We start from the raw sequence: 27,970 nt of genomic DNA on the forward strand, positions 1-27,970 counted from the left end.
TACATTATTCCTTATTTGTACTTTTTGGTAGCCACCCATTAAGCAAGATGGATAGTATAGGTCCTACTGTACAGACGCAAAGAAATAATGCATTACGGTTTCCAGATCTACCAGCACCCGAGTCTGGAATAGCACCATCTGGAAATTTAAACTGATATCCTTCAACCTATGCAGGGTCATAGGTAACTCCATCCACACTCAAATGTGTAGATTCCCATGCGTCCCACTATTGCTTCAATGCTGTACTGACTTGAGATGGACTTTTCCACAAACTGACCCAACCAGCTGATGGACGAGAAATTCTTCCTATACTGACTCCTGCTGACAGGTATAAAATAATCAAACGTCAACTGAGGCTGGGAGCACAGGGAGGTCATCCAAAGGTTCATTTAAGTATATTTTAATTGATTAACTAATGAGACAAGCTTAATATCATCTGCTCTATCAATTAAATGTCCCCTTTCCCCCTTTCCTGGACTGCACTATGGAACCGAAAAGCTGAAACCTTAAATCCAGATGGGTGGTCTGCAGACGGGACCAGCTGTGCCGAGAACATGACAGGACGAAAAGAAACAAAGTCCAAGGTAAGATAAGCTTGGGATGGCAAAAGTTACAGAATTAGGTCAATAAAATGTCAGCATTTCAGTACAGAAAAAGTACAAATTAGGAGCTTAGAAGTAACCTCACTTGATTAAATTAGAAGGACCACACACAGCAAGTAAAAAATAAACCCAGATCTAATTATTGTTCTTTCAAATTATTTGGAGAATCATTATAATTGGAAACAAAAATTCCACGCTGACGGAGGTGACATGATTCCTCAGGAGCTGCCGCCTGAACACAAAACCACAGAGTTAAACAGAGCTTCCATTTGTCATCACCCTCAAAGACCAGTAGGGAGGTAGAAACTCAGGACTTGAGAGAATTTAAAAACAAAGCGAGAGAGAAGGGAGTAATGGAGCCGGTCGCTTTACCTGGAGTGAATGGAGAATAACAAGCAGGCTGTTTGCCCCAAAGCTACGTGCAGACTAGCCATCCACAAACACTCTGACTTTTCTACCTATTTTATCCTTAATGTAGGCACCTGGTATGAAACTGTGACGTTTTCCGGGTTTAAAGTAGGAGAGAAAGCATTCCGACTGTCTCTAAATACCTGGATTATGCCTAGTTCCGAATCAGCTCCCGTTGCTTTCTTTACACAAATATTAGAATCAAGAAATCTATTTACGTAGAGGGAAGAAGAAAGAAGAAGTTTAGAACTTCCTTCTCGGATAGAAACAAAAAGAAAATCCTTCTCCCTGGCTTACGGAGCCAAGGGGGACAATACACGGATTGTCCCGTTTGGAAAAAAAAAAAAAAGTGACTACTGTTCCCGAACTTGAGAAAAGCTACAAGAGCACGCTCCCATGGATTCACTGTTGTCTGCACGTGAACCTTGACCAAGGGCTTGCTCTGGCCCTGGTGGCCAGTTTCAAGGAAAAACGTATTTAGAACGACACGATCTATGTTCTAATGAAGGCACCACCGAGCCCAAAGCTAATATGTTTGTAAATGTTGCAATTATTTCCCAGACACACGCTCCCACTCTAAACGATGCCACTAATTCAGCTGCCACACGTGACATGCAGTTGAAGACCACTGTCAAACAGTATGTCAGCATCCCTTAGAAATAAAAGATCTTACTAGAAGAAACCGAGCAAGTGAATCCTTCACGTGGGCATATGAGGGTCAGACTGGCAAGCCATCCTATCCCTTCTGCAGACACTTCCGATTTCCTGGTCTTGCCCTGGTCCTTCCGTCCCCAGGTCATACTCCCTATAACCCCACCCCGCCCTTGTCCCCGTTTCTCAGGTTATTCCACAGTGGCCCAGAGCGAGGTCTGCCGCAGGACAGATGGCAACGAGAGAAGCCCTTCCCCTCCTCCTCCCCAGACCCTCCCCGGGTCTCATCCATGTCTACCTCAGCCTACAAATTCCTTAGGAAATAGAGGGTCAAGAATCGTGAACGGCCTGAGCTTTTACCCTGCTTTTAAACTGTCAAGTTAGTCTGTGACAGTCTCATGGATACTAGGAAAAGACACAGGATTCCTGGGTCAGAGAAAGACAGCCTGGTATTTATAGCAAGTGCTGTGTGTAGCCAGAGGACCACCGTTGATGCTGGTTCCCCAAGCCCAGCACCCACAGGACGTGTCAGAGCGGCCAGGTGAACATTACCTGGAATCCTGTGCTCCTCATAGGGCATTACAGACAGATAGCAATAACTCCGTATACAATTTGATTTCTTGTTTTCGGTTTTCTAAGCAGTTGATTTCTCGACACGTTATTATTTCGGTCCTGTAGAATTCCGAAGGTTGAAAATTATGCTGGTAGGACTAAATAAAGAAAAATAAAGGGGCTAAACGGCCAACAGGTGACTTTGCAAGGATATACAGGCAGTGTTCCCAAGACCGTGTCTTTCTGAGGAAGGAATCCTCATATTGTCAAATTCAACCTGGAACAGGTTGCTCCCTCCCCTTTGCTACCTCTCCAGTCATGGGAAGGACAGAGGCAGCCACCCAGGGGTTATTGGTCTGAACATCTCGGAGGCAAGCAATTTACTTGAAAATAATGTTGAAGAGGAGTCTTTGGCAAAGGACTGAACTCACGGAATGAGAACATTTTTGAAATTATTACAGACTGCCTTGATACTCAGAGCGGGCAGTCTTGAATGATGGATGGGAGATAATCCAAGGGGGAGAGCTAGCTCTGAGCCACAATTGGCAAAAGGGCTCAGAAAGCCCTGAGGAGGGCAGGCGGGCTCAGCCACATTGGCCCCAGCGGCACTCAGCCGACTACATGGTTATGCTTGAGGACGTAGGTCCCAAAGTGTGCAGAGTTTCAATTCCGTGGGAGGGGTTCACCATCTACTCATCTTTTCGTTGTTTTCCTGGAGTCCCAAGTTATACAAAACTTTTACATGTTAAAAATAGCCGCTTGGAACAAATGTACCACACCTAACAAAATCACACCTAATTCTCTTGAAGAAGGTCAACTTAGCAAAGGCCTTTCCTCTCGGAACATGCCACGCTTCATGTCTGCACCGAGCGAGAGAATACATTTATTTAGCACAGTCACAACCTAAATATTTCCTTGGGGAGAGAAGTCTTAGGGTGGAGAATTTTTTTTAATGTTTATTTTGAGAGAGAGGGACGGAGAGAGAGAATCCCAAGCAGGCTCCATTCTGTCAGCACAGAGCCCCACACAGGGCTCGATCCCAAGCACCATGAGATCATGACCTGAGCCGAAATCAAGGAAGAGTCGGACACTCCACCGACTGAGCCAGCCGGGAGCCCCAAGAGCTGAGTATTTTTGTAAATATGCCAATAGATCCTGACTTTGTCTGCTTCTAAAGAAACTTTGGTGAGTCCGGAACCGTAGCTATTAATAGAGCAGGTATGGAGGTCCTGGAGCAGGGAACAGAGCAGCGCCTCATGCGGAGGACCCGCCACCGAAGAAAATACATGAAAAATGTACAATTTAGCTGTAAGTCATCCCCCTCATGAAACAAACAAGGAACAAAAACAAAACTAACAACAACAACAAAAAAACCACCAAAAAAGCCAGTTCTCTTTGTTGCTTTTCTCGTCTTGTGTAAACGTAGACCTGACTCTAATGCCCCCACCATCTGAGCCTCTGAGCCCCCCAGCAGGAAAACCCATCCCTTTTCCTCCCAGATTCCGCTCAGGGATTTGCCAAGGTCCCAGAGTCCTGTGTGCAACCAAAGAGCTGGAGACCAATTTCGAAAAGGGTCGTCAACCCACTCTTGTTATCACCAAGTTACCAAGAGTCTCACGCCTTTGGCCCTTCAGATCTGGAAGCTCAGCCATCTGTGCCATGGCAGAGGTACTGAAGTCCTCAGAGGACCTGGGAGACCATCCAGAGGCTGGCCTGCCAGACGCATGGACCCCTTATTCTATATGACGCCCCGTCCCCCTGACACTGTACCTCAGAGACTCATACAGCTTCTCATCTGAGGGAACATCTCCCCACTGTTGGTCCTCAAAAGCATTTCTCCAGAATGTTCTCACTGTGATCAAGTTAAGCTGTTGGGGGGGGAGGGAGAAGGAGGGAGAGAAGGAGAAGGAGGGAGAGAGGGAGAAGGAGGGAGAGAGGAAGAGAGAGAGGGAGAAGGAGGGAGAGAGGCAGGTGGAGGTATTTAAGCAGTGTCTGCTTCGAGGTCTGTAAAACATTCAAGACAAGAACAGAACCCAAGTCCTCAAAAGGAGCCCCATTACCTTATGGGCTTGGGGGGAGACAGGCATGTGGCAGGTGTGCCACAGGGAGAAAAATAAAGGACAGACAGATCTGTTTCTCAATTACTCCCCCCATCAGCTCCTGCTCTGCTGCAATTGACCTTGAATAAGGCATTGATCGAGTCTGGGGCATCATTTCCCTACTTATTATAAGTAGAAATCGGAATTCTTGCCCCCCCTTGGGATAAAATCTCTTTTGTGTATCTATTTACTGTGGCTTTCTTGTTTCCAATGTATTCCTCAAATATATATATATATCGAATATAAAAATATACATGTGAACGACAGCATTAAGAAAGGAGTCGCATGCTGTATGCAGAAACAGGTAAGAACTCCTGGCTCTTACCTTCGTGGCCGAGTTGATTAATCACTGGACACTTACTATAGGCTGGACACTGGGCTACCTATGTGCACTTCCTGATCAGGACAGCCATGGTCCTTGTCCTCAAGGGCACTTTTAAGTCCTGTGTCACCCAACATAATCCACCTCCAGCATGCCCGTGACAAGGGAAGAGTTAGTCAATTACACTATGAATCTGTAGAGAGATGGTTTCATCGCTCAATAGGAACCACAGAAATGAGAAACAAAGTGGAGGTTAAGAGTTGTAAATACGTGAGAAGCAAGTTCTGGTCCCCCATAAATGGTAGACGACTTCTGTGTTACCGGAAATCTACAATGAGGGAGAAAAAAAATTCAAAAACGCAACGCAAAGTAGATGAAGAAATATGAAGGCGGTTGTCTGGGCCACCCGGGTGGCTCAGTTGGTTGAGCGTCTGACTCCGGCTCAGGCCGTGATCTCCCGGTTCATGAGCTCGAGCCCCGCACCGGGCTCACTGCTGTCAGCACGGAGCCCGCTTCTGATCCTCTGCGCACCCCCCTGCCCCTTCCCTGCCTGCACGCTCTCAAAAATAAAACGTTGCAGAAAAAGAAGTACTATGGTGGTTCTCCTCACAAGAAATTCTGTAATTGTGTATGGTCACGGAGGTTAACTAAGCTCATTGTGATCATTTCATGATGGCTGCAAATAGCAGATCATCTTGTACCCCTGAAACCAAGAGGTCAATTACACCTCGCTAACAAATTAAGGTGAAAGTTCACAAATCCTGTGAAGCTTGAGGGCGAGGACGTAACACATTAAGCTGACATTCTCTCAACTTCAAACTCTGCTCATAATCTTCTGAGAAGCTAAAGCCCAGGACAGATTCTAATACAGGGTGCGGTGAGAGATTCAAACACTTCAAAACTGGTCAGTGGTAACGGACTCCTGAAAGCGATTAAAAGGAGACGCAGGGGTTAAAGATGGAAGGGGAAAGGGAGGACGGTCTGGAAGCAAAGAGGGTCATTTTTTTTTTTTTAAGGTGGTCTTGCCTGGGGAGAGAGGGGAGATGTCAACATGGGGAGGAAGGAACAGAAAGACTGAGAGTCGGACCGCTACTGCCCTGGGAGTTCGCATCCCATGGTCCAAAAGCTTCAACCGCGAGCACGACAGAAGGTAGGACGAAGAACCAGCAATGATTTTAACTCATGCAAGCGGAGGGATGACATTAAGGGGACTTGTCCTACAGAGGGGAAGGGGAAGAAAACTTAAAGTGTAAGGAAGTTTATAGATTAAAATGGGATAAATCATTTGTTAGTTCAAATAGAATTTTTTGCTTAGACTGTAAGTTTCCATGTGTCCTGGCCATAAAACAAAGTTAGGACCTTTAAGGAGATTAAGACAAGGTTACATGAAACACAGCTGATTTTTAATAACATTTTATAATTTTAGATGGAATACCTCCAAGATCTTCTAAAAATTTTGTTTGGAAAGGATAAGAACACATGAAAAAGCAAAGGTCACTACCAAGAAGAAAAAGGATATAAATAACCCAAATTCGTCTAAAATTTTTTTAGGAAGTGTTCATCATTCTACAGTATTTTAGGATATATTTAAATAATTATTTACATATAGTGGATATTCTGACTCTAATATATTTCAGTTCTTAAATATCTGATGACTACCGATCCAAGAATAAAGCAGAACCTCTAAAATATATATAGTTTCTATTTCTCTAATGGCAGGGGCTTTCCTAACTACTCTGCTTTTCAGGCAACAATTTAAGAGATTTAACGATGTTAAACATTAGGAACCTGTCACTTATTATGATTAGTTACCATCACTGATAAGAAACTCATAGGCTCATAAAGTAGCGGCCAAACTAGTATATGTTCCATCACGAGAAATTTGGACTCCGTGGAAACACGGAATCTCCTTGAAGGAACAGGACCAAAATACACAATATGCCAAGCATTTTCCGCAAATACAACATCAGCAATCGCTGTGCTTTTTTGAGCACTTTATGAATATTCAGCAGAAAAAAAAAAATTCTAGGGACTCTGGTGGGTATGTTTCCAGGGTGAGAGAACTATCAGAAGAATAGTTCTCAGCTCCATTTTAAATTCTTCATTCAGAGAAGAATTTGCGTGAGTTTAATACCTATTTTGAGTAACTTATGTTACCGTTTAAAATAACTTTTCCTTCCAGGCAAGAATAAAAAACAGCCCTGGGGATCCACGGGTGTTGAAAGAAAGGGATCTAATGGCCAATCGATAGGGTAGGGACTACCGAACAGTGAGCATGTGAATTTCTGAAACGGCCTCCGTGTATGGAGTATTTTGTAAGATTATTCACGCACACATGTTAAGGATGATAAATGTACGGTCCAGCTTTCATTTCTTAAGCAGTCATGTTACTGACTCGAAACTTTTAAAGAGCCATGTTTAGAATTACCAGGATTTAAACTGGATCAAAGTTGAATGTGTCTGAACATTTTAAACATACTTCAACTGATTTAAATAATCGCTTTCCCCTATAAAATGAGCCTGAGTATTAAAAATGTGCCTTGAAGCTTCTATGGGCCCAAATACTGATTTAATCTAATGGACTGGAGTTCCATTAAAAAAAAAAAAAATCTTGATTACTCTTCTTCCATTTGTGCCTTTAAACACAGAGAAGTTTGTGGGGCTGCTGAGGTCCATCCTGAGGCACATTCTATAGATAAACAGAAGACTTTGTTCACTGGATCTTTTCATTCAGAGCCTTTCATGAGCTGTGAATTCCTTCTAAAAGCACCTATCAGCATGAATAAACTGATAAAAGCAAATGTGTGAAATGCCTTTCACTTAACTAACAGGCATGACTCCAAATTCTAGAACTCCCACTGCTTTCTCTGAAACCCTAACCCATGATGATGGGTAACATGAATTCATGGAAAGTCCTTCACTAATGTTACAAGATCTTTGGCTATTGTGAAGTGATAGCTAATGGAAAGCTTTGTCAGGCATAATCCAATTCCTGTACAGTCTTTGGGATTATCTCTCGTGACTATGGTATTTCATTTTGTACAGAGAGTCAGATTAATAAATCGGCTCAGCCTTCCCAGAACATTCATTTCATTCATTCATTCATTCAGTGGCTGCCACCCTGGGACATAAGGAGGTGATAAGTTATGCCCTTTGCCTTCAAAGTCCAGTAAAGAAACCAGGCCCAGAGCCAGATTTATCTTTTAAAAAGGAGGATGGGGGGCGGGGAATGTAGGAAGAGCCTATAGAACTGTAGGGAGATGTGGGCAAATCACACCAGTGCCATTTCTCAATTGATGGGCCAAGATGACAAAAATATTAGTAAAGACACAGGAACTTATAAAAGTCTAACTGGAATGAACTCCCCACCCCCCACCCCCCCCACCAATGTCGCACAGAGAGCACACATTTTTCTCAAGCATACGTGGAATGTTTAAGTCCCACACATTCCTTCCTAGGTCAAAATTTTCAAAGGCTTTAGATCACAAAGAAAAACGAGGTAATAGCAACACAAACAGTTACTATTGGAAATCTAAGACACTTCTAAATTGATAAAAACAATGGAAATGAAAAAAAGTGTTTGTAACCAACAATCAAAACCCGTTTAAACACTTGCAAGTTTCAGCAAGAGTATTTCAAAGAACATTAGACTTCAAATTACTACAACAGAAATGATAGGATAGCTTCACTAAACAAGTTAGAAACCGTATAACAGAATCGATCCAAACATTTTAAGAAAATGAGATAATGCAGAATAAGAAATATGCAATACAGAATTGACAAAACCAAAAATAGGTTCTTCAAGCAAATAAGACAGACAATCTTCTGGTGAGAATGGTAACTATCAACAAAGAAGGCAGAAACATTCCATTCTATGAATGAAAAGGGAGATACACTCCGAGAAAGGATTGAGAGAACATTATGAGCCAATCTAGATTTTTCTAATAATTTGTCTACTTTTCCAATTTATTGATATAATTTTCAAAACAGATTCAAGGAGAAATAAAAAGCCCAAAGAGTTCTAATTTATTTAAAAAAAAAAAAAAAAAGACTTTTAGAAGTAGTTAAGAAACCTTCCACAAGAGCAACACTTGGACCAAATAGTTTCATAGGTTTTTTTCCATGCGATTCCACTTTTATATACAAACTCATCAGAAAATAGAGAAAAATCGCTCTTCAATTTGTACCCTGAGGCTTGTATAATATTGATCCCAAAGCAGACAGAGGGCATGGCAGGAGATCAGAACAATCTCACTTAGCAACTTGGAGACAAAATTCCTAAATGATGTATTAGCAAAACCAAATGGAGTCTTGAAATCTCTCTCTTACACACACCCACACCTCCCCCCCCCCCCCCACCAAGCTCGTTTTATATCGGGAAAGGAGAGAAATTTGAATAGTGAGAATTTGTAGGTATAATTCACCACATTAAAAGATCACAGTGCCACATAGCCATCTCAATAGATGCAGAAAATGTATTCGATTACCTCCACTCAGGATACAAAAATGTCACCCAGAGAGATGAGATTCCTTAACATTACAAAGGTACCTATGAAAAACCTAGAGCAAATTTAATTCCTAATGAGAAACATTCTGAAGCATTCTCTTTAGAAATCGATCTGCAGTAAAAATTAAGACTTCTGGGGGCCCCTGGGTGGCTCAATCCATTTAAGTGTCTGACTTTGGCTCAGGTCATGATCTCACAGTTGGTGAGTTTGAGCCCCCCATCGGGCTCTGTGCTGACAGCTCAGAGCCTGGAGCCTGCTTCGGATTCTGTGTCTCCCTCTCGCTCTCTGCCCCTCCCTTGTTCACACTCTGTCTCTCTCTCTCAAAACTAACAAACATTTAAAAAATTAATACTTCCGTACATTAAGTTTTGGAGCATATGGGCCGAAGGAAATACCAGCACACTGTTGACGGAAGGAGAATTGAGTCCAACCGCCTTGGGATAGGATTTGACAATAACTTGACATTTACTGAATCTACCACCCAGCAAGCTCTCAGGTGTATGCAGAACCTAGAGAAACTCTTGAACATGTGTAGAAGTAGACAGGTACAGGAGTCTTTTTCTTTGCTATCAAAAACAACCATAGAGAGAAAACAATCCAGATGATTTTCGGCAACACAACGGATAAACTGGAGTATGTTCACAGAGTAAGAAGGATCACATAACAAAGTCGTTTACCATCATTCGTCTCCCCCTGGAAGTTCTAGCCCTGACCTGTAGGGACGGAGCCACCAAAGATGCTTCGTAGGAAGCCCTGATCCTTGCTAATCAAAGCGTGGGCCAAGAGTAGCAGCATAGGATCAGCTGGGAACTTCATAAAAATGCAAACCTCTGGCCCCATCTCGAACTTACCGGGTCATAGTCTGTATTTTAACAAGACTTGCATGCACATTGGAATTTGACAAGGATTGTCCTTCAGTAGTATTCACTGTTCAGCAGAGCATCAGCTAGTTAGACCCTCTATTGCATCCAAGTATTGTTTTCGGCCATTCTAGCATTTTTCATTCCAACGTGCATGAATGTGAGGCACACTCTCCTACTTCCTTACTGCCAGAAATACACACACCCAAAGAGCACACAGACTCGCGTTAATTTGCACACTCATGTGCACACTTGCACAAGTTACGGGACCCTGTGTGACCAAATGGAAGTTTTTCATGCTTTTCCTAATGTGAGTTTTACAGTGTTCATAGAATTACGCACATAATCGTTTTATTCTCATCTTGTGCTTTAACGTATCCCTGCGATGATTAGCGATCACGGCTCCTTGTAGCGATACAAAATAGGTTTTAATACGAAGTTTCTGTGTCATATCACATTTCAAGAAATTGGAGAGCTTAGACCACCTGAACTCTGGTTACCTTTCACACTTTCGCTTGGAACAGAGCACAGTTCCTTCCTATCGGTTAGGCTACACCTGGTCATTGAGTTGATTTCAGGAGGACTAGTTTGGACGTTAATCCAGGCACATTTTGAAAAGGGCCAGTAATATTCCTCTTATAAATTCTACTACACTACATAATGCCTTTTTTTCCCCATCCTGAAATAAGTTTCATGATTTACTACATACACACACACACATATAAACCTTAATATATATATACATATACACACACACACACACACACACACACACACACACACTCTTAAAAACCTGTGAAATGGGGCGCCTGGGTGGCGCAGTCGGTTAAGCGTCCGACTTCAGCCAGGTCACGATCTCGCGGTCCGGGAGTTCGAGCCCCGCGTCGGGCTCTGGGCTGATGGCTCAGAGCCTGGAGCCTGTTTCCGATTCTGTGTCTCCCTCTCTCTCTGCCTCTCCCCCATTCATGCTCTGTCTCTCTCTGTCCCAAAAATAAATAAACGTTGAAAAAAAAAATTAAAAAAAAAAAACCTGTGAAATGTTTACATTCTACATAGGAACATGGTGGCCACAGCAGTTACAAATCCCAGTTGATACAGGTGTCTTAGACTCGGACCCCATGAATGCCGCTGCTGTGCCTAAGACAGATGGCAAAAAGCTCCAGATAGTTTTGGACCCAAAAATACAAACACACCTCAACTTACAGGAGACACCCATTCCTAGAAAATCCACTATTCGTATTAAAGCTTCATCCAAAATGAAATGTGGGGCCGCCTGGGTGGCTCAGTGGGTTGAACATCTGACTCGGTCTCAGCTCAGGTCTTAATCTCAGGGTTGTGAGCTTGAGCCCCACATTAGGCTCCACGACCAGCACGGAAAAGCAAACAAATAAGACATGAAAGATTTAATTCTGTTTTAAAAAATAAGTAGTAAATAAGATGTAAAACCGTTCACTTCTAGGCTTGGATAATTTTAAGTTTCTGTTTTTCCTTAACCTGGAAGAGTACCCAGTAAGACATTAGAAATCTACAAAACCCTGGGTAATTTTTTGTTCTATAATAGAGATCTGACCTTTGCAAGATGTCTAATATCTTTGGCCTCTATTCAATGATCTCGGTCCCCAGTTCACTGTGACAAAAATTGTCCCCACAAATTTGCCCAGAAGAGAAATCCTCCAGGAGGCGGTAATGCCCCATTGAGACGGCAGTTTTAAACTGGCTTCCTGGGGAAGTCACCCACATTGACCCCCCGCACTGCTTTTGAGATTAGCCAACTCTCTCTGTGCCTGGAATGTCATAAATGGATATTTACCCTTCATCACTTCTGTATTTCCTCTTCTCCAAACACAATGGTTCCTACCAATGTGTTTGGTTCCTACTGGCTAGCAAGGGCCAATTATTAAATACAGAAATCTTGCAAGCCAATTGAAATCATGCTAGTAGTTTAAATCAACCACGATGGGAATATTTATACAACAGAAATTGGCAAATGCTACAAATCAGGGCTCATTTTGTGGGGAAAGGGACCAGTTGGTAAATATTTAACAGATTTTATATGAAGGACCTTTGGCAGCATCCCCTTCTTCAGTTTTACAGATTCAAGTTCCCTTCCTTGTAGCACTTTTTTTTTTCTCTTTTGACTGGTAATGTTGAATGGAACTACTCCTGTACAACCCACATTATTTTTCCAGTAAATTATGTAGAGCCCTACTTGGCCTCTGTGATCAAAACACTTGCCCTTAATGTCAAGGTACAAAAATTACCTGTTGTTCACTTTTTTTTAATGCACTCTTTAAAATCTACTGGTAACAACAACAAAAAACGTCCACAGGGCTCTAGTCTCGTTGCGGGGTGGGGGTGGGGGGGGGGAGCCTTTTTAAATCTGTAAGTAGTGACGAGGCATTTTTGGTAAAGGTAGAACTCGTACAAATGTTGGGGAAGGTGGATAGAATGGGGAAGCTGGAATGATTTCTCCTTCAAGCTGGGCCCTACATGCTGGGTTCGAGCCCCCTGTGGTTGGTGGAGAGAGGTCGCCTGCCAATGGAGCTGCTCAGACAGAGGATGGGACTTTGAACCCACAGAGCTAACAGGACAGAGGCTGTAAGTTTGGCTCGGAGGCTTGGAGACTACTTGAGATCACGCCCAGAAATCCACATTCTGAGAAAGCTAGGACACATCTGCCCCCTACCTCGAACACTGGAATTGCCTTGGTTGGGGGCGGGGAGGGTGCGGGCAGCGAGGCCCTTCCCGAAGGTGGGGAAAGCAGTAAAATAGGCAAGTGAGAACAGGAGAAGCCGAAGGAAGGAAGGAAGGAAGGAAGGAACGTGGCTGCGTCCTGGGACTGAATCGGCAGGTCTGTTGGCATCTCCTTGATGAGACTTCTCGGGGCTTCTTGAAATAACCATAGTTCACTTTAAATTTTTTTTTAAGTTTATTTATTTATTTATTTAGAGACAGAAAGAGCAGGAGCAGGGGAGGGGCAGAGAGACAGGGAGGGAGGGAGAGAATCCCAAGCAGGCTCTGAGCTGTCATCCCAGAGCCCGACGTGGGGCTCGAATCCACCAACCGAGAGATCATGACCTGAGCCGACCTGAAGAGTTGGATGCTTAACCGACCGCGCCACCCAGGCACTCCCAGAAGTTACTTTAAAAAGCAGAAACGCTAAGCGGGATGGAAGCTGCTAATTCGGCAAACATCTGGGCTGCCCTTCAAGGAGGAACACCCCTTGCGGGAACTACCGGTAAGCAGCCGTGACACTGAAAGTTACTATTAGACCAGAGATTCCCTAACTCGAATAGATATAACGGTCTCTTGGGGAACTTCATGAAGATGCAGATCCCCGAGGGGCACCTGGGCAGCTCGACCCCTTAAATGTCCGACTCGTGGTTTCAGCTCAGGTCATGATCTTGTGGTTTGTGGGACTGAGCCCCACGTGGGGCTCTGCACTGACAGCGGGGATCCTGCTTGGGATTCTCTCTCTGCCCCTCTCTTTCTCAGATTCACGCTCGTCCCTCTCTCCCTCCCTCCCTCCCCTCTCTCTCTCTCACACATACATAATAAATAAACCTAAAAAAAAAAAAAAAAGATTCACGTTCCCAAGCCCAACCCCAAGATCACCAGGCTTTGGACTGGAGGTGGGGCAGTGTGCAAAGCCGAAGTTTTAATGGTCACTCCTCTAACGCAGATTGCTCCAAACATACCGGGTAACCCTTTGCTTTTCTTTCCGAGCAGAGCAGAGAAAACAAGTTGCTTCTATTTAATGAAGAAATTCACCTTCACATGATCTAGTCAGCATTGTACCTTAATTCCTATACTTCCCAATTGCTCTTCTCAAAGAATCCGTAATCTTCCTGAAGAATATCCTTTAAGATGACATATTTAAAACCTTTAAAAATCTAATTTAATCAAAGGGAAATATCACACCATAGGAGGGACTAGCGTCTGTTCAATCAACAAAATGTTACAAATTACTTCCATTCGTAATCAGTAAACCAACAAATCCATTATAGCCAGATTAGCTCATAAGGAATATAATGAGCTAAATTCTTCACTATTTTGAAGGGCGTATTAATTCAGATAGACTAGAATGTGACAACGATGATCTAAGCATGAGTTCCCTCTCTGCATTCCTCGGTCTTACACCCAAAACCCACAAACCTCACCTTCAAATTCTGTCTACAGGACAGTGACCTACTCTAATGAAAATGTCCCAAAATGCGATTTCTTTTTCATCTAGAACCGAACGATAATTTGTGCGGTCATTCATTCCCCCACTGCATAGATCCTTTCTGGCAAGATTTCAAACACAATAATGGCAAATGTAGACGAGTGAAGCACAGACATTACTGAACTTGCAGCACAGAACAAAATATATCAACGTCCAAAGTTTGTTCGCCTCGCAAAAAACAAGACAAAAAAAAAAAAAAAGGACAAAGATTCCTCAATACCAAATAGAAAGTCCCGATTCTCAATTCTGCTTTTTAATTCCCCAAATCTAGTTATTTCCAAGAAAAGCAGATTTCCCCACCACCACCCTGCTTCATTTAAGGCAGATAATTTTTTTTTAATTTTTTAATGTTTTTTTTTGAAGGAGAGAGAGAGAGAGAGAGCATCATAGGAGTGAGGGTTATGTGGGTTTGGGGAGAGAAGGGCAAAAAAATTATGTAATTAACACGGTGTTCAACTAACGGCCCATAGGACGTTCAACTATAGGATGCCGTGGACGTGTCAGTCTAAAAAACTGTAAGAGGCATCCTTTTTATGCCTTAAGAGGTCATTGGTCCTGAAGACGACTAGCACTGGGTTACTCAATGACCGACTTGGCAAATGTGAGCATTTAATACTGCACTTCTAATACGAGAATGGTTTTTATGAAGTTACAATGCACACAGTCACATGATACCACGTTAGGCAAAGTCTCTTTCTAAACCAAAAAGAAAGCAGCACTTCCAGACAATGCATTTAATTCATGTGTTTCTCAAAGGAGGATGCATGCAGGTACAAATTACGCCAGTATTAACGATTTTCTTCCCTTGCAAATATAAATAGTACATTTAAGCGGGTTTTTTTTTAATTGATATTTTCATATAATATTTTTCCTCTTTACCATATCCCTTTAGCCCGGGGAAAATTTTATGGAGAAAAAACAAAGAGAAAAATTAAATTAAGAGGGATGACAGCCTGCCAGGTTTCATATTAACAAGAACAGTGAAGCATTTTCCTAGCAAAGTCTAGTAGATGCATTTGGTATTTCCCTCATTCCAGGAAAAGGAACAGCATTTTCTCAGAGGCATGTTATAATAGCAACGTGCGCAAAATTAACTTGACCATAGCACGAGATCTCTCCAGACCGAACTGGTGCCTGTTTTGCTAAAAATTCTTATAGGTGATGGTCTTCCAGTTTCCCTAGTTTAAGTTTTTCTTTTTCTTGACATAAAACAAAACTTTCAAAGAAACCTTCCACAGTTCCAGCGCCCTGGGAATATGTGAAGTGGGAGGACAGTGGTCCCTGCTTCCTAGGAGCTCGCTGTCCAGCGGAAGGAAACAGATGCACACGCAACTGGAGAGGACAGAGAAACGACAGAGGGGCTTCTGTAGAAACAGACGTTTTCCTGGAAATATTTCTGTCTTATGGCATCAGAAACCTCTGCGTCTGAATGCATCATAAAAGGGAGAGGTGGGTTTCACCAGATGATGGTACATGAACAGAACTTCCTAGCCAAAGGAAACACGAGGAGGAAAGGCACACACGTGCCAGCACAATGGGCTGAGTTGGATAAATTAGGATGTAAGGGTGTAAATGATGAGGAAAGAGATCTTAGGATTCGTGACGGCAACAGTAGGTCCTAGAGATCCCCAAAACCACATTTAGAAGTTGGAAATTTATCCTGTAGGTTACGAAAAGGCATGGCTTATGGAAGAGTTTTATGGAGAAAATGGAATGGATAGGGAGGATTCCCTGGCACGAAGGGCTGAACTAAGAGTCAGGGGGAGGTGCAGGGAGGGAAAAGACGGAGTGGGATGGTCAGGGATGTCCTAAGACTCAAGGACAGGCAGAGCCCACAGTGACATCAGGCTGCCTGTTGAAAGTGATCACTGATAGAAATTAAAGGAAGGAAGGAGCTTCGATATTTGGGGTTTCGACCTGTCCCTAGGTCCAAATAACTATAGCAAATAAATCTTTTCCTCTTATTAGTGTCAAGATGACTGCATCAAATCAATATGGACATATATGAGTCGGGGGGAAGAAGTCTTTCCTAAAAGGAGTGAAAGTGAGGGAGGGTTCATCAAAGCTGATGAGGCCAAACAGGAAGTGAGGTAATAGAAAGAGGAAGGAGATTTGTAATGTCTCTTGCAGGTGTCGTTCAACTTGGTGATCAACAGGGGGGAGCCAAAAATGAGGAGTCAAAGGTGACTCTGAGGGTCCCAGCTTGGTGACCGGGTACAAAGCTATATCCACAGGTGCCCATAGCTAGACAGAACCCAATTCTAACTCTTCAGCTTAACAGAAGAGAAGTCACATATAGATGGCATCAACACACGTATTAGCACCCCTTCAAAAATAATACTTTTCCCTAAAGAGTCCAGTCCCATAACTTATATGATCTCCTCCCATCTAAAGCCCACATGTCTTCCATTGCCCTTTGTGTGGAGACCCAAATCCTTGAAGTGGTCCACGCGATATTAATGGCCTCACCCTCATTTCTTTAGCCTCGCCATCCTGCCCCTTCCTCTCTCAACTCCAGCATCGTTGATCTTTCATCGTTTTTCACTTTGCTGATTCCTCTGCCATGAACTCACCAGCACCATCTACTGCAAACATTGAGCCCACTCCCCCACGAACATGAACTCATCCATTTTTCTCCTCCCCCAATCACTTTCTTAGAAAACCCTTCCTTGACTGCCCTGCTAGGTTCCTTGGAAATACGTTTTCACAGAACCACCTAACTCTCCTCGGAAGCAACTTTTAAAGTCTGTGGCTACACATTCAACAGTGATGTTATGTCGCATCAGGCTACACCTCGGGAGAACAGAGCTGCATCTGTTTCGCTGTCCACTTCATCCGCCAGCATCTAACACGGGAGCCTCCCTGAAACTCTTGAGTAAACAGAGAATCTGTGAAAAAAACTGAGGGTCTCCTAGTTGACATGAGCCGAGCCTTGCCATTTGGGGGAAAGCTTTCCCCAGCTCAACTTCCCTCCACCATATTAGACCAAGAAAGCAGCACCGGCTCCTTCCTGGCCTGACTGGGGCTTGGCTGTGTTACAAGAGACACTTTGGGAGCTGTCACTGGTTGCCGTCTCTGCTGTCCAGAAGGAAGAGTGCCAGCTTCAGGTTGCCAGCTCTGATTAAATTCTTTTTATTCTGGATTTCCCTCTGATAGAGAAAGGGGGAAGGGGGTTTGCCGGTTCATTCTCGTACTGTGGGAAGTGAAAATAAATACAGTTTTAATTTATTAGAGACTGCATCTACCAACTAGCACTCAGAACTCAAGAGACATTGTCTCATTAAAACAGAACAACGCAGTTTCAGGAGAATCCATCACTCTTTCCGACTTCATTTGGCTCCTACCGTGACCACACAGGTTTTCAAAACTCCAGTGTTCTGGTTTCCAAAACCCACTTGGAAACTCCATCCGAGTCCTCCCCCTGCCAGAGGTTCCAATGCTCAGTTTGAGAATTAAGGCATGAAACACATGGAAATACAATGTTCCAATCCATCTAATTAATGCATTAAGTCCCTCATTTGCATAGTACAAATTTCCCTTTATGCTTTCAGTTGCTTGGCAATTGCCTGCCTCAAGAAAATATATTAGCAGTTAAAACGCAGCTTAACAATAAGAGAAACAAAGACATCAGCCCTAGTTCCAAGAGCATATTTCAGAAGGGAAAGGGAAAATCCATCATGTAAAAGGATTTCAAATCCTAAAGTGGCTGAACCATTCAATTTTGAGGAATAATTTAACCGTAGTAAGTAAAGTAACATATCACCCTGGCAGGCAGAACGGGTGTCAATTAAAAGTCTGTAGAGCAGATGCTACCCGCAAACCTTGTAGTGTCTCCCCAAACGTATCTTTGCTATAACAGGGCACAGAGAGATTGAAAGCAACCCCCCCCCCCCGGACTTTATAAGAGGACAAACAGATCAGATTCCAGAATTGCATGAGCCTGACGGTGGAGCTCACATTAGAACCAAAGGGCTCCCCCAAAGAAGGAAGGTTTTAAACCAAACTTACAACACCCCGAACCAACAAAGCACCATAAACCGTACTGAATCATTGGAAACAGGCAGAGGGAGCTTCAACTTTGATCCTGAATTAATCCCAGCTTGTGTAAAAATGCCATGTGCTCCACAGGCTTCTGGGGAGGGGCGGGGCTGGGAGAGGTCTGCGCATGCTCTCCCGGGGCGCAGACATTTGTGTGAGCGCACGGATGCCCACGCCTGTAATTCTCCGTCCTCCTGAATGTGTGCAAGAGAGCTCCCCAGAGGTCAAGGCAGAAGGAGCAGCATGACCCTTCTCTAATTCAAATGTTAAAGAACAATAAACGTGAATTCGAGTTGAGATACATAAGAGACATATTCCACCGCCCACGATAAAGTACTATCCAGCTCAGGGAATACCCAAAAAACGTTTGAAAACGTGAGTTCGAGCACGTTGGACGGTTGAAAGGCCACCTCAACGAATATCTCAACATTCTCACGTGTATCATCAAGACGTAAAAATACGTTAATGTTACTTCTTTCACCGCAATTTTAGAATACCTAGCGCTAAAGAAACAAGTTAGGGAGGGAGCCAAACCATAAGAGACCCTTAAAAACTGAGAATAAACTGAGGGCGGATGGGGAGCGGAGGGAGGGGAGGGTGGGTGATGGGCATTGAGGAGGGCACCTGTGGGGAGGAGCATTGCGTGTTGTGTGGAAACCAATCTGACAATAAATTTCATATTTTAAAAAAATGGAATACCTAGTACTGTACTTTTTAGTAGTACGTTAAAATATAACGAAGACTTTATCAAGTTACTATTGCTACTTAAACTTTGGGAAGTAGGAACTTATCTTTTTTCAGAGGAGTACATCGGGCTTCAAACTGGAGTCATCACCTGTCCAAGATAGGAAAAGAGAAAGTTGAAGACACGTGACAAAATCAGATTTGGGGATTCCAAATCCCATGAGAAATGGAAGAGGACCCACAACAAGAAAAATATACTAACCAACCAAGCCAAAACAGACAAAAGTTTAAAAAAGAAAAAGGAATCAAACTGCAGGAATATTAGTCATTGGTTTCCAACCAGCTACCCTAGTTTGAAAGCATCAGGTTTGGAGCCACGTATTTGGACGGCACCTAATAAATTCTCTTCAACAGAGGAACGTGCAGTTGGAACCCAAGATGGCTCATGCGTTGGGATGGCCATAGGGGACAGCTCCCCGCTGCTCAGGCAGGCAGTGATCTGTCTGAGGAACAGCTCTACATGAGGCTTGCCCACCCTACGTTCCCCAGACTCCAGTTTCAGCGTCCTCAACTTCTTTCTCCAGTTTGCACCTTTCAGCAGTCCCCAAGACCTTGAGGGAATCTCCCGTAGCTTCGTGATTTCCACACCCACCAATGATTTGGGGACACCCTTAAATGTTCTCCTGTGCCACAGCCTCTCAGCCACCCCAGATGCCATCACTGGAAACTGACTTCATCAATCCCTACTCAAACCCCCTCAAACACCTGATGGAAAAATTCAGCCTCCTTGGTCTGTCACAGGGCTTTACGTTGCATGGCCCAAACCCACCTGCCCAATAGACCTCGTGCTTCCCCAGAACAAAAGGGCTCACTACCTCCCTTACATACTTATCCCCCATCCGTCCTATTCTTCTTCCTATTATTTCCCTTCCCACAAAGCACCCCCCCCCCATCTGAGTTGGGCTAGTCATTCTTTGAAGGTCACAAATGCTACCACCCCCATCCACCTTTCTCTGAACGTGAGCTTGCTGGCCAGATGGTTGATCTGGAGTTCCATGAAGCTTTATGTAGCACCCCACGCACGCAGGCTGGGCAGTGTGGCTTCCCTAACACAGGCTCTTACCTCCCCCCAACCAGACATCCTCTTGGTAATCAGCAGACCATGTGCAAATCCAGTGGTATGCTGGCCAATGCTTAATGACTAGCTCTTGGCGAGGGGACCCCCCGGGTTTGTAGTGTTTGCCAATTTGGGCTATAAATACTCCCACATCACCAATTTCAAGCAGCTGACATGGTATCATTGAATGCAAAATCAGAGCGACGCACATGCACAGCACGATGCAGTATTTCCATCGTGCCGAAAAAGACACAGCTTCAAACACGGAGGTAGCGGTAAACCGTAGCAGAACAGGTGATGGGTTCTGAGCATTTTTCATCTTTTTAAAATAGAACTTCTATAACTGCAAGTTTATGTCAGCTAAATTTTTAGCAGCGGCTCTGTTTACTGATCAGCTGCAACATTCCCGGAAACTTAAAAAGCTGTTCCTGCGAGCTGGTGCAAAAAGTTCCAGCAGACAAAACCCTTTTCTACCCCCACCCCCAGAGCAGCTTTGTGTGACCTTGAAGAAATTACTTGACTTATGGAGCCTTAGTTATCTGAAATACGGTGATTCGCCATTACGTTATTTTCTGAAAGGATAAAACATTTAAGACTATGCCTCACAGATGGTTAGATTTCAAAAAATAAAAACAAAAATCAGTTTTCAGGACTGTTCGCTCCATTTTTGCAGGCCCTATAGCTCTTAGCACTGTATTTTGTTTATAATAAGACTTTAAGGTCTTTGCAGGAAAAAAAAAGGTGTAATTTGTACAACTATTTGATTCCTAGACATCTCTCAGTATGTAGACCTTAGGGATGATAGCCAGGAAATAATGCCACCAGGACCCAGGGGCTGCCTTTTTTGTCCTAAGGTAGTTCAAGGTCTACAGTGGGGACACAAATCCAATATGGAAGACAGCTACATTAAACTCAGTGAAATCCGTTTATGGAAACCGACGCCGTGTTCCCAGAAAAGTCTCATTTTTGTAACAGGTGGTGTTTGAGTGTAGACTTCAACTCGCCATTTATCGCGGCTTTGATTGGTAGTTTCACCTCGAGTCCACATTAGTCTTTTCTACTGACATAAAAGACTTTCTATCTGGAGGATGCTTTGTGGTCCAGTCATCAGCCCACAAATGCTCAGAGTATGTGCTGATGAAGCAGACGCCCTGTGTCCAGGGAAACGGACTCAAATTGATCTCTCCTTGCACTGAGCACCATTTGATGTGGGAACACATGTAAAAGTCGAGCGAGCTATTGCTTTGCAGGAAGTCACTGGATGTCCAGTGCAGCTGGAAATCTCTTGCGACTTGCGCAGTGCCCTCGTACCTGGCTTTGTGGATTATTCCAGCTCTTCTCCCAGGTCTCCAGTTTCTGTGCCGACTTTCTCCTGTCGGCCAGCAGACAAGATCGAGGTTTCCTTCCACCTGACCCAGCGCTGCACGTGCCAGCTCACTGGTCCTTGTGCTGTGATTCTTCCTGGCACAGCCAGACTCTTTAAAGAGACTCACCCAGGCTCATTACCTCTACTTACTCACTTCCTCGTTATCCCTACATTACATGAAATCAGGGTTTCGGCCCCAATCCTACCGGAACCCTTCCGGTAAGGCAAGCCAGTGCCTTCCCAATCCCACAGCCACACTGGCCACCGTTCTGTTCTCAGCAGGCGAAGATCCTACACCGGTGAACACCCTCTGGCCTGCCTGTTTCTTTTGTCAGTCTCCTTCTCTTGATGTTTTAATTCTAGGACTCAACTATCACCAGTTCGCAAATGACTCCCCTGCCCGTGCCTCAAGCCCGCATCTTTCCACACTCACATTTCCAGCCGCGGACTAGACATTTCCAAATGAAGCCTAAAAACACACTCAAAATAGAACACAGCTGCCTTCCCTCCCCCCTCCACAACGACAACAACAAAAAATGTTTTAACTCTATTCCACTCTTTAGTTAATGGTATCATTAACTGCCCAGGAAATTAAAGTTAAAACTCGACAGTCACGTTTGATGGGTGTCTATTTCACAGCCATGCCCCAGCATACAGGAAATCCTGGAAAAGCCTTCCATGGAATTTGACCGCTTTCTTTCTCCTCCACTGCTGTTTTCTCCTAAGGCTCTTCCTATCGCACCTGAGCTATTTCCATGGGGTATTAGAGAGCTCTCCAGTCTTTTCCACTTCCCATCTATCCTACACGCTCCTTTCCCAAAACGTGTTCCCAAACAAGAATCTGATTACTCTTCTGCTCGAAGTCGTGATGACTCCCCACCAGGTGTGAAGTACAAATGCCCAACCCAGAATGCAAACATTTAGTTGGCCTCTACCTGCCTTCAAGTATTGTTTCTCCATTCTCCTCCACTCGCCAGAACCACCTATGTTTGCTGTAACGCTCCACTCCCTGCCCCCCAAAGCCCCTACTATTCTGCCTCGCCCTACGTTCAGCCGTCCCCTTCTCCGCCTGGCATTCTGTGTTTCCCTACTGGAGAACCGGCTCACATCCCAGCTTTTCCAGAGCACTTCCAAATCTCCCAGCTGGAATCCACCTTTCCTTCCTTCCTTCATAAATGCTCAATGCCCCAAACCACTATGCACTGAAATCTAGGTGAATCTATAGTGGGTCCTTTAAAATCACACACCTGCATATATACACAGTTCTTGAGAGCAGGGATCTAGATCTCCTGTGTGTGTGTGTGTGTGTGTGTGTGTGTGTTTTTCTCACACCGTTTTTCACAAGAGATACTTAAGCACTTGACAGAGGACCTTGCTAAATGTCTCCCTCTGTGCCAATCCAGATTCACTCATCCTTATCTACCCCATAGCCATCGGAAGCAATAAAACCTGTATTTTCTGTCCTTCTCTTTCCAGCCTTAGTCACTTTCACTGTACCTATTTCCTGCTCACATATATTTATTTTGTGGTCAGATGTTTTACGATAAATTAGGCAAATTTTAGGACTCAGTCACCCTGGCGCCTGTGACATCGCCTTGAAAAGCTCATGAAACTTAACATCCTTCCCCCTGGGGCAAAGTACATAAGTAAACACACGAGCATTTCTGTACAACTTCAGAAGGTTCATCGACAGCCCCTCTCCCTTAAAACCTACTGACAACTAGGGGGACTGAAACTTATCCCTGACCTAGGAGATCTCTGCAAGCAAAAGTCTTAAAGCCACCTAAAACTGATAAAGAGGACTATAAGAAATTAAGCAGTTAACATGACTGAGAGATTTCCTGAAGCAGGAGCTGTAGTTCTTTCTGTTCTAGAATTCTAGAAAAGTCAGGAAGCAAATTGTCCTTTAAACTTTTTATTGCAAAACAAAATTTAATGAGCGTGCTATGTCAGTTTCTAAGTCATTTTCTGAACTATTTGTAAGTAATCTTAGGTGATATTTATTTTAGTCTCCAAACACAGATAAAATATTTTCATACCTCAAAATATGAACGGTGCTGAAAGTATTTGCCCTTTTTAAGGCTATCCTTCTGAATCTAAGGGATACACTTAAAAGGAGTTGTACTAGTAATAAAACCCATTTAAATATCCTGTGGAATAATTTATCTCACCAGCAAATTGTAAAGTAATTCTCAAATTTTTAAGCCAGAAGACATAGGAGTCAATTTGTCATTTTAGAAAAGTACCCTAACTTTGATGAAAAGGGCTTAGATGAGAAGGGCGGACCCGTTAGGCCATCGCTAGAGTCCTCTTACAGAGACGGTGACGATCTCAAGTGCCATGTTGGTGGAGAGCTCTGATCAGGGGGAATGGCTAGTTCTTTATTCCAGAGGATTCTCAAAGCTGATCAACGGAGTCAGCGAGAGGATCTGGGAATGAGGCCAGACACTATCTAGGCCCCAGGCATTACTTATTGGTGACTTAACTACTGAGTTTACATGTGACGGGCTCACCAGCCCATTTGGGACACTCTTGCCCATTCCAAATTTGAAATCCAGCAGGTCATCTCACAGTGGGAGAGGTCACAGGGCAGCCCACAAATTCATTTAGTAGCCTTTCCCAGGAAGAACCCCGAATTATCCATTTTTGCTCTTATAACATCCTTAATAGGCTTATCCCAGAGGTGTCTCCCATGATAAAGTTGTTCTTGATCATTCTAATCAGACACAGTCTCTCACACCCCTCCGCATTCCCACTGAACTTTGCATTCTGTAATGACCTTTATTGTTTTCCAGATAATAGAGTTTAAGCTTCAAGGTATGGTCAAAAAACCAAAAGTTACACACATGCAACTTACACATCTTGAGTTTGGACGTACCCATCACCACCGTCACGATGCTAAACATAGCTCATTTCCAAAGACTTCCTTGCACTTGTAGGTTTGTTTTTGGTTCTGTGGTAAGAACGCTTAACTTGAGATGTATCCTCTTATCATATTTCAAAGAGTACAATAGCATGTTCTTAACTACAGGTAGATTTTCTTAAACCCAGAGACTTTTTTTTTTTTTTTTTTGGACGTAGCGTCAGCACTCGTCAATACTTAATCAATTGATCCACTTAAAGATATAGGAAGAGTCTGGCTAGGGTGGGGAACAGTATCCAAACTCACTTTTTTTTAATTTTTTTTTTCAACGTTTATTTATTTTTGGGGGGGACAGAGAGAGACAGAGCATGAACAGGGGAGGAGCAGAGAGAGAGGGAGACACAGAATCAGAAACAGGCTCCAGGCTCTGAGCCATCAGCCCAGAGCCTGACGCGGGGCTCGAACTCACGGACCGTGAGATCGTGACCTGGCTGAAGTCGGACACTCAACCGACTGCACCACCCAGGCGCCCCTCAAACTCACTTTTAAAACAACCTAGACCCCTTCTCATAAGTAAATATCTGTAAATACCCATAAGTTGATTATAACTTTATCTGCTCTATTTGTGGAAAGTCATTGGATTTAAAGTGTTTTTACTGCATGTTACCTGCATGGTTCAATAGAATACCAAAAAAAAAAAAAAAAAGAAGATTAAAAAAAAAAAAACCAGCCTATATCTTTGCACACATGAAAATCAGGATAAATGTTAGCTCAAGAGAGAATCAGAGGTTGTAGAATAACACGTGGTGACACGTGTAAGAAAAACATTTAGTTTCTAGATTTTTCACTGGGATTCTAAGGCAAGCGGAATAAAGCAAATTGTACTCCAAGGGAAAATAGAGGTAGAAAGGTAACAGAGTTCTTGGAAACAACCCACAGGAGGCAGAGAAGAAAGGGGCTTGGAGGAAGCAAAACATCGTAACAGTTATGGATGTAATATTCACCATACGTCCCATATGTTTTCAGATTACAACAGAGCAACTGTTCCCCTCAGCCCATTTGCAAGTGGACCTAACGACTCAGGCCCTCCGAAATCAAAGGGTGTAATCTACTATAAATCCTGCCACGCTAGATGGAACGAATATCTGTCAGATTTTTTTACTTAAACTTCTCTTCCTTTAAGAAAGCAGCATCTGGCTCTAAACTGCACATTTAATTGAAAAATCCTTTAATAGCAGCATTAATTTTCATCATTTTGCATTCCGGCAGTCTGTGACAAGGAGACAGGAGCTGCATGCGTTCAGGCGGCCAGACTGCAGAGCGGAGGGAGTAGGGCGCAGGGGAGGGAGAGGGGAGAGCTGGGGGAAGGGGGGGCGGGTATTGTCTGCCTGCAGCCCTGCCCTGGGAGATCAGGTGCCGGGGGACAGGTCAGAAGTAAGGAATAAGAGTTCCACGGTTTTTGATGGAGGACATTCCAGCAGGACAATGCACTTGGAGTTTATCAAAAGCAAACCGGGCACGTTGAGGAGAACTGGACAGTAGTGACAAAGGCCATGAATTCCACTCCGAGGCTAGGACTTAGACATGGTTCCAATCGCAGTTTTTAACCGTCTCCTGTTTGCGTTCTCGTCGGACTCTGTCTCAGGGCCTCTCTTTCCCAATGGCTTCTTTCCAAGGAAAGGATCAAAACGGAACCTATCAGAATAAATGAGTCCCACATGCCACACGGGCCATGCCCATCCCTGGTGGGGGTGGGAGCTGGGTGGAGGGGAGGCTGGAGGTCCACTGGCAAATTCCTCTGCAAAAGGGGAGGTACCACAGCAATACACCTGCTAAAGGGGAGAGTGGGGAGGAAACCAGCAGCCTGAGGGTGGAGGGAGGGAACGGAGGCAGGAGAGGAAAGCAATCTGAAGAAAGCGCCCCTTCTAGGGAAGCTGGGTAAGCACAGAAAAATGCCTCGCTTTTGTTTGGCCTTCCCAGTGGCCGGGAACCTGCAGATAAAAGGCCAGCCTTTCCCCCTAGAAGGGCTACAGGGCGGCACTTTTGTTTGTGAACCTCACACACCCTGGGGTGGGGATTCCTTTGCTGTTGCCGTGACCAACCCCGTCACACTGGGTTACAAGTCCTGCCCTGGCCCGCCCTCCTCCTGCTGCCTTCAAATGGCCCAGATTTTTTGCTTTTGCTTTTCAGGAGGGCGAGAACTTTGTTTTTTTGAGGTTTCTAAGCAGATGATCTAATTTTGAAGTGCATTTCCCTCAGCGGCCCAGCAAATCTCCATGAAGGTACATGAAGAATATTTTATTTTTGTATTCAGGGCTTTTCAGAGAAGTTCCTTGTTTTATTTAAAAGCTGTGTTGGGGGGGGGCATTAGCAAAGCATAAAAATAACTGCTTAACAAATGCTGCAAAATGGGGACTAGAGTAGGTGGCCCCCAGGGTGGGGTGGGGTGGGGGAAGAATGTTCTTGGACTTAAATATTTTCCTAGCTATCTTTCACAGAAGCTAATAAGTAACCAAAAAAATTTCAGAAAGAAAAAGAAAAAGGAAAATCTTTTTAGAAGTGCTCTGTGGTCTGACCCTTCTTCAAATCTAATTTTATTGCTAATGTTGGGTGACCAGTCACTACCCTACTCAAAATCTCATCAGTGGACTGAAAAAAAAAAAAAAAAAAAGAATCAAGCCAACTAGACCACGCCTGGCTTTCTGCTCAACTTCAGAAACGTTCCAGTTCCTTAAGTGACCAGGTGATGACATTAGAATTGAGGCCACCTCAACCAGCGCATCTCCCCACCCCCATCACGGTCCCTCCATTCCTCTCTTCTAGAACAAAAGCCCCATGGGACAGACTTTCACTCAAAGTGTTCATGATGGCTAGCCCCGTTCCTGGCATACCAGAGGTGCTCAACACATTTGAAGAGGAGAAGTGGGATTATTTGTACATCAGATGAACCCAAGTCCTAAGATAAACATAATTCAGCATCCCGGAAGACTTGAGGAGAAAAACAGCTGTGTTATTTTTAAAAGGATATTAACTTGTATTTCGTTTTTCTCCCTGTGTGTCAGATCCCTTTCTTCCCACCGTCAAGTTGGTAGTGTGGGCTGAGCCTATTTTCCTAAGGGCTGCAACAAGGTCATATTCCAGCAAGAACCAAGCATGTGGTTTCCAAAGATACTATGTATCCAACGTAGCAAAATATCCTTGCAAAGACACACGAAGGAAAAGGAAATATTTCTCAAGATTAGATGCTCCGGGCTGGCTGGCAGCTGCTAGGAGTTCTCTGGATGGGAGAGATTTCCCAGGCTTCTCCCAGAAGCCTGGGGCCAGGTCACTAGGGATGATTCCAGGCAGACTCCATGGGTGGCCTAGGGAAGGTGCCCACATAGAAGGCAGGATGACCCCTTGGGATAGGCAGCAAAAACTGATTGAAACATGGCCTTCCACTTCTAACACTTTGACTCTTAAGGTTCCCCTGGACACAGGTATAGAAGGGGAGGCGGGGGGGGGGGGGGGCAAGGAAATCAAACACTGAGGTCAGGGTCACACAAGAGGGCCTAAAATTCGGGTATAAAAATAGCCTTCTTGCTTCGGTCGAGTTTGTGAATGGAGAGCCACTCCGCGTGTAACATTTTAAAGCAAGCGCGAATGTGCTTCACGTGACTTCATAAAAGGAAACTC

This window comes from Prionailurus bengalensis, chromosome A1 (genome assembly GCF_016509475.1).
Source record: "Prionailurus bengalensis isolate Pbe53 chromosome A1, Fcat_Pben_1.1_paternal_pri, whole genome shotgun sequence".
Taxonomy (NCBI): domain Eukaryota; kingdom Metazoa; phylum Chordata; class Mammalia; order Carnivora; family Felidae; genus Prionailurus; species Prionailurus bengalensis.